The sequence below is a fragment of the Podarcis raffonei genome, chromosome 12 (genome assembly GCF_027172205.1).
Source record: "Podarcis raffonei isolate rPodRaf1 chromosome 12, rPodRaf1.pri, whole genome shotgun sequence".
NCBI lineage: Eukaryota > Metazoa > Chordata > Lepidosauria > Squamata > Lacertidae > Podarcis > Podarcis raffonei.
This window is the reverse complement of record NC_070613.1, coordinates 10,701,400-10,707,308: the sequence shown is the minus strand read 5'-3', so window position 1 is coordinate 10,707,308 and position 5,909 is coordinate 10,701,400. Positions and strand designations below refer to the sequence as shown.

Here is a 5,909-nt window from a genome sequence, read left to right as displayed (position 1 = left end):
TATGCAGGTGGCCCTTAAACAAGAGGTTGATCTACAGATGAGCATATTCAGCTCCAGGCCACAAAAAGCCTCACTTACTGATTTGTTTTTCAAACTTCCATTAAAAGCAAAAGGCTGGATTCTTAAAAGCAAAACTGGGTTTCAGGGCGGGAGGTTTGGGAACTGGAAAATGGCTGGGCTTGTCTTCACGAGGATACGGTTGGAGCAAATTGGTCTGGGTTCTATCAGGGTAAAATATGGAGTGTTTTGTGTAAGTGGGTAGGAGATACTTGTGATAATCTCCATGGGGACTGGTGATGGAATGAGGGTCTGACATAAGCTCTTTCAGAAGTAAAGGTTTGTAGGTTCCTTGGTGGCAGAAGGAGCAGGGAGATACATCTCCTGTCCTTCACTGGAGAGGAACCCTTGCAGCAAAGATGTGTGTGTGAGAATGTGTGGAATATGGGCCCAGCAGAGTGACTTGGAACCTGTCCTTGAGATGGGACGTGTGTGGAGTGGAAGCTGTGTGAGCTGCTTTTCTGTTCATGAAAGACAAACGAAGTAGAGTCTAGCATGAGGCTTTGGAAGACCTCTGTTGCTTGTGCGGCTGAGTTTCTCCACCTGGGGAAGCAATCTCTTACCCTGGTTTTCTCCCTCTGATGTTTCTTTAGATAACCACTGAGCCATAAATATGTAACTATGATGTTGTGGATTTTGTTGTAGCAGTGTTTAACTGAAACAAGTACTTTAATCACTTGTGTGTGGCTTTCTTTGTTGTGTAGCATACCGAGCCAATGCCTGTGACAAAGGGGGGGGGGTAATAAAAACTGTCATAGATATAACACTTAATGTGTTCTCTCTTTTTTTGGGACTGATTTTAATCACAGCAGGATAAAGGCTTCCATATTCTACAGCAATGGCATCAAATGAAAGTTAAATACAAGAAATATAACTGGCATGGGGGAGAAAAGGAAGGCAGCAATTTTGTAAGCACTGTACTGTATTCCTCTGTCCCAGGGACCGGGAACCTCTGGCCTGTGGGCTAATCTTAGCCCACCAAGGCATCCAAGTTGACCTATAAGACCATTTCCCTCTAACCATGCACACCTTCCCATCAGCTGACAACACTCATTATATCATCCGATGGACTTAAATCCTGCATTGGCTGCATGCGCCTGTTACCAGCAGTTAATAAACACATGCAGCCAAAGCAGCAGGAATTAACAACCCTGCTCATCAGCCATGTAGGGTTAAATCCTGCTCATTTTGGCAGCATTCCAACCAAACCCTTTAATGTTTAATGTTTCAGGAAAATTTCAGGAAAGGGTGTTTGCATGGAATCCCCTGCAAAAGCAGAGGGGGAAATCCTTCCTTTTGGCAACGACTTGCAAGGTGCTTTGAAACCCAACTTTGGGACTTCAAAGCACCTTGCACCTGATGTCATTGTGATGTGAGGTGGTTGACAGAAGGGCAGTCCCACCTTCTGTCAAATTTGGCCTACAAGGCTGATCCTATACCTCTAAACAGCAAGTTATATTGCTAGAAAGCCAACTCAAGAAGGCACTGCTGGTGGGTGGGTCATCAGGAATCACTGCTTTCCTCCCAAAGCCCATTCCTGGTGTAGTGACTTGAGAGAATGAGCTGTGAGGCTGCTGGTTCACATCTCTCAGCCACATATACACTACCTGGCCCTGTTAGTTCAACCTCAGCCTCCTCATCTGCAATAACAACACTGGCTTACTTTACAGGTCTGGTTGTAAGGATTACTGCAAATAGTGTATGCAGTGAAATGCTTTGAACGGTGCAAGCGCTATATAAATCTGAAGTGCGTGTATACTTTATCTATCATCCTCTCTCTTCACTAGACTGAATTAAAAAAAAACCAATTGCTAGCTGACCAAAGCAGGTTGTGCATTCACCCATTGCCCCTACAGTGATCCCAACTGGTGTCCCCACTGCTACCATTCCCACCCCATAGTCCTAATCTGGTTCCCTCCAGCAGCTTTTTGTTTCAATAATAATAAAAAATCATACAATGCCAAAGCAGGTGACAAACCTTGCTTTCAGTTTGCCTTTAATGAAACAGCCATTTCCTCCAATAACAGCTCAGGTGGGCAGTGCTGAGGGAAATGGAGGGAAAACAGAGGAAGCCAAGAATGGAGGTAGCATCATGCTAAGGGGAAATCCCAGAGGTTGGCAAAAGTACAAAAAATACATACTGGTATATGAAATTTTTTTCTTATGCTGGTCTGTGACCGTAATAAAGTTCATTCATTCAGAAGTGTAACTCAAATATGGGAAAAAAACCAAGAGGCTAAATATCCCTAAGACATAAGTGAGAAGAAGGGGCATTTGGTATAAGTTGCACAAGAGCTCCCTTGCAGCTGATAGCTTCCTGGAGGGGAGGGCATGGGCCAATATTTTATTTTTAAATGACTGGATTACTTATTATTATTATTATTAGGTTGCAATCTTGATAGGGTTTGAGCAAGGATGAGCAGCAGAGTTAACTGGGCACAGGAGAAAAAGGGGCGGCAAGGGAGACTGTGGAGTAGTTCAATTGACTTCAATAGTACCAGTCCTACAGTGTCAGAGAGTTGGGGGGGGGGACGGCTTTTGAGGCTTCCAGCCAATTCTTCTGCCTGCTCGTTTGGGGTGGATGAATGCATCTTTTATTTGCCTTCCTGTTCCTGAGCAGATTACAACATTCTCACGCTTCTGCCAATTACTCTTGCTGTGCAAACTGCAAATACTTGCACAATTCTTTCCAGCTGGAGTGGCAGCTTTTGGGGTGCTTTCAGCATTCCAAGTAAAAGACGCAGGGCTAATGGCTTCTGCACTAATTAGCTCTCCTAGTACTCATAAATGTGACAACTCTACGAATTTTCAAAACTTATTTTTAAAAAGGAAAGCCAAATGGCACACGGTAGGTGCTAATGGAAGGCTTCCTTACGAAAAGAAGCCGTTTGCGAGGTGTCTCCCCATTAACGTTTCAGTGGAAGACAGGAAGCTGCCTTACATGAGTCAGACCGGCGGTCCATCTAACTCAGTACTGTCTACACTGACTGGCAGCAGCTCTCCAGGGTTTCAGGAAAGGAGCACTCCCAGCACTAGCTGGAGGTGCTATGGACCTTCTCCACATAACCTCTTTTGTAAAGTAGGGCAGTATTCTATCCATGTTATCATCATCCTCAAATGCCAGAAGCCCCCTGAAGGGCTCCTGTTCCCAGGCTGAATCCAGGCTGCTTGAGTTTGGCACATTTGTCCGGGTGGGTACTGAGCCCCACTGACCGAAGAGCCTGCATGTGCCTTGACTGCTTGCCTGCAAACATGGCAGCTCCCCAGCATCTCCTGATCTCATTCCTAGTAATCCCCTCTCCTCACCACTGCCGTCTGCTTCTCCTGGGCCTTCTGGAATTGCTTCTTGCTCATACCCTTACTTATGATACCCTATGGTATAGTGTAATTGAACTAGCCCTGTATTCTTATATTATTTATTTTAAAAATTTCCCCATCGTTCAACATCCACGCATGTTAGCTTTGTTTAAACTTGCTTACACTTCTAGATGCTTGATTTGCTCAGGATGGTGTTTCAATTATAAACATGCAAGGCAAAAGCCATTTAGACCATTTCCTGTTCCTCAATTTCAAGTTATGGCTTCCTGCAAAGTGCTCTGGGAAGTGTAGTTTGTATAAAGGGAGCTGAGAATTATAGCTCTGTGGCAGCTCATTACTCTCAGCACCCTTAACAAACTACACATCCCAGGATTATCTGGGAGACCATGGCTGTTACCAGTGAGATATGAGCGCTTTAAATGTATGGCATGGATGACAAATCTTTTTAGGTGCTCTGGAGCCAGGAGACTAAAGCTTGAACTCACATTTGGGACACTGGATTCCACTGTCCCTGAGGTCTCACTGCCTTCAATTACTGTTTGTCTCTTCCTCAGGCTGCCAGTCAAGAGGCCAAGCCTTGCTGGCACCTGCTGCCTATGCATAGGAAGTGTCAACAAGAACAAAGGAACTTGGGGACTTGTACTTCTTGGGGGAAGATGTCACAGAGTGGCACACGTCTCTTTGTCTCTCAAACTACAACTTACCCTCAGTTTTCTGCTCATGTTAACAGGCTTGCATGCCTGGGTAAATCACGACCATTGAAATTGTTATTTCTCTAGCCAACCATCAGTAAATATTCCCAGGGCAGTTGACAAATTTATATATACAGTGGTACCTCCGGTTGCAGATGGGATCCGTTCCGGAGGTTGGGTCAGATCCCGAGGTTTCCGCAACATGAGGACTGCTTCTGCACATGCGTAGCAAAACCCGGTAAAAATGCTTCCAGGTTTGCCGCGAGTGCATCCCGAAGTTTACATAACCAGAAGGTTACGTAAACGGAGATATGACTATTATATATATATATATACACACACCAATATAACACAATTAAAAACAAGCTGTAAAAAGCAAAAACAGACACAGCAAGCACAACAGACACAGCAAGCAAGCAAGCACAGTTCACAGCCTGTACAGTGGTACCTCGGGTTAAATACGCTTCAGGTTACAGACTCCACTAACCCAGAAATATTACATCGGGTTAAGAACTTTGCTTCAGGATGAGAACAGAAATCGTGCAGCGGTGGCGCAGCGGCAGCTATTAGCTAAAGTGGTGCTTCAGGTTAAGAACAGTTTCAGGTTAAGAATGGACCTCCAGAATGAATTAAGTTCTTAACCCGAGGTACCACTGTATTTAAAACACAGTTAAGAAACCTAGCACCAAAAAGGCTACAGAAAAAGTGTCAGGAGCCCCACTTCCTCCACCACTATGGCTGGGCCTTTCAAGAATTCATAAAATGAATTAAGTCTCCAAGCAAGTGCAGATACTCTTTATTCTGTCTGTATGGCTGAAAGCTTAACAGATAACCAGCACATTGTCTTCCCATCAGAAAGTGCTAGTTAGGTGTAAGGACAATGACACTGGTAGGAGGAGCTGCTACATCCCCCCCTTATCTGAGAAGCAAATCTCATGTGCCTGATACTTGTCATCACCCAGATGACTGTGTTCAATCATAAAGTTACCACCCAAAGTGCATCAGGACATTTCAGAAAAACGAAACCTACCATTTTTTAGTCCTGTCCCTTGGAAAAGCGAAGTAAGGTACCTAATGTGTCCTTGCACACAATACATCCAGGTTCAAGATCGCCTTCTGATGATGACCAGCAGACTTGGTTTTTGGCTTTTGGGGTGTGCCTTGATGGGAGAATGATGCTCCGTGACCTGGCTGCTTGCCCCTGTCCTGACCAAGCCATTCTAATGGCAGCAAGTTAAGTCCAGCACAGCCTTAAGGAGCATTATCTCCAGAACAGGAATCCTGCATTTCTGTCTCATATTAGTTAAAATACTGAATGAATCCCGGGTGACCTCTAGTGGCGAGACAGCAACTTATTTTTCAGTTTGGGAAGGTCTCTTCAAGGACCAAGGTTTTTTTTATCCTGTGTCACAGGAGGAAAGGTTTGGGTGCAAGAACCATCACATCATAAAAATGGAAGTTACTACATCAGAGGCAATACTTGTAGTTCTTCATTAATACATAAAATGTGGGTGCCAATTAAGATCATGAAGCTTTTTTGCTATATAAACACGTTTGCTCTCCTGGTGACTCTTGAATCTGCCCCCAGGAGACCAAACTGCAGGAGACTTAAGGAGGCAGTGGCAGCCTCCTAGGTGAGAGACTAACATTTCAGAGCAATTTACTCTGAGATTTTTTTGTGGTCCAGGGATTCAGAAGCAGCTGGAACATCTGCGGGGGAAAAACTTGTATACACATTTGCCTCTTACTAGTTTCTTTTGCCTATTTTATTGCATTTTAAATACATTGGAGGCTGCCTTCAGAACTAGGACTGCTAGGCAGGTTCAAAAATAGTGTCTGCCA

The 5,909-nt window shown here is 44.5% G+C and overlaps 1 long non-coding RNA gene across 1 annotated transcript; it reads right to left on the bottom strand.

The window, feature by feature from the left end:
• Nucleotides 1-625: 625 nt before the first annotated feature.
• Nucleotides 626-3,804, bottom strand: LOC128424212 (uncharacterized). Its single transcript, XR_008332952.1, has 2 exons — nucleotides 1,747-3,804; nucleotides 626-1,711 (listed from the first exon to the last, which is right to left on the bottom strand). It is a non-coding gene; the product is annotated as an uncharacterized LOC128424212 (long non-coding RNA).
• Nucleotides 3,805-5,909: the final 2,105 nt, after the last annotated feature.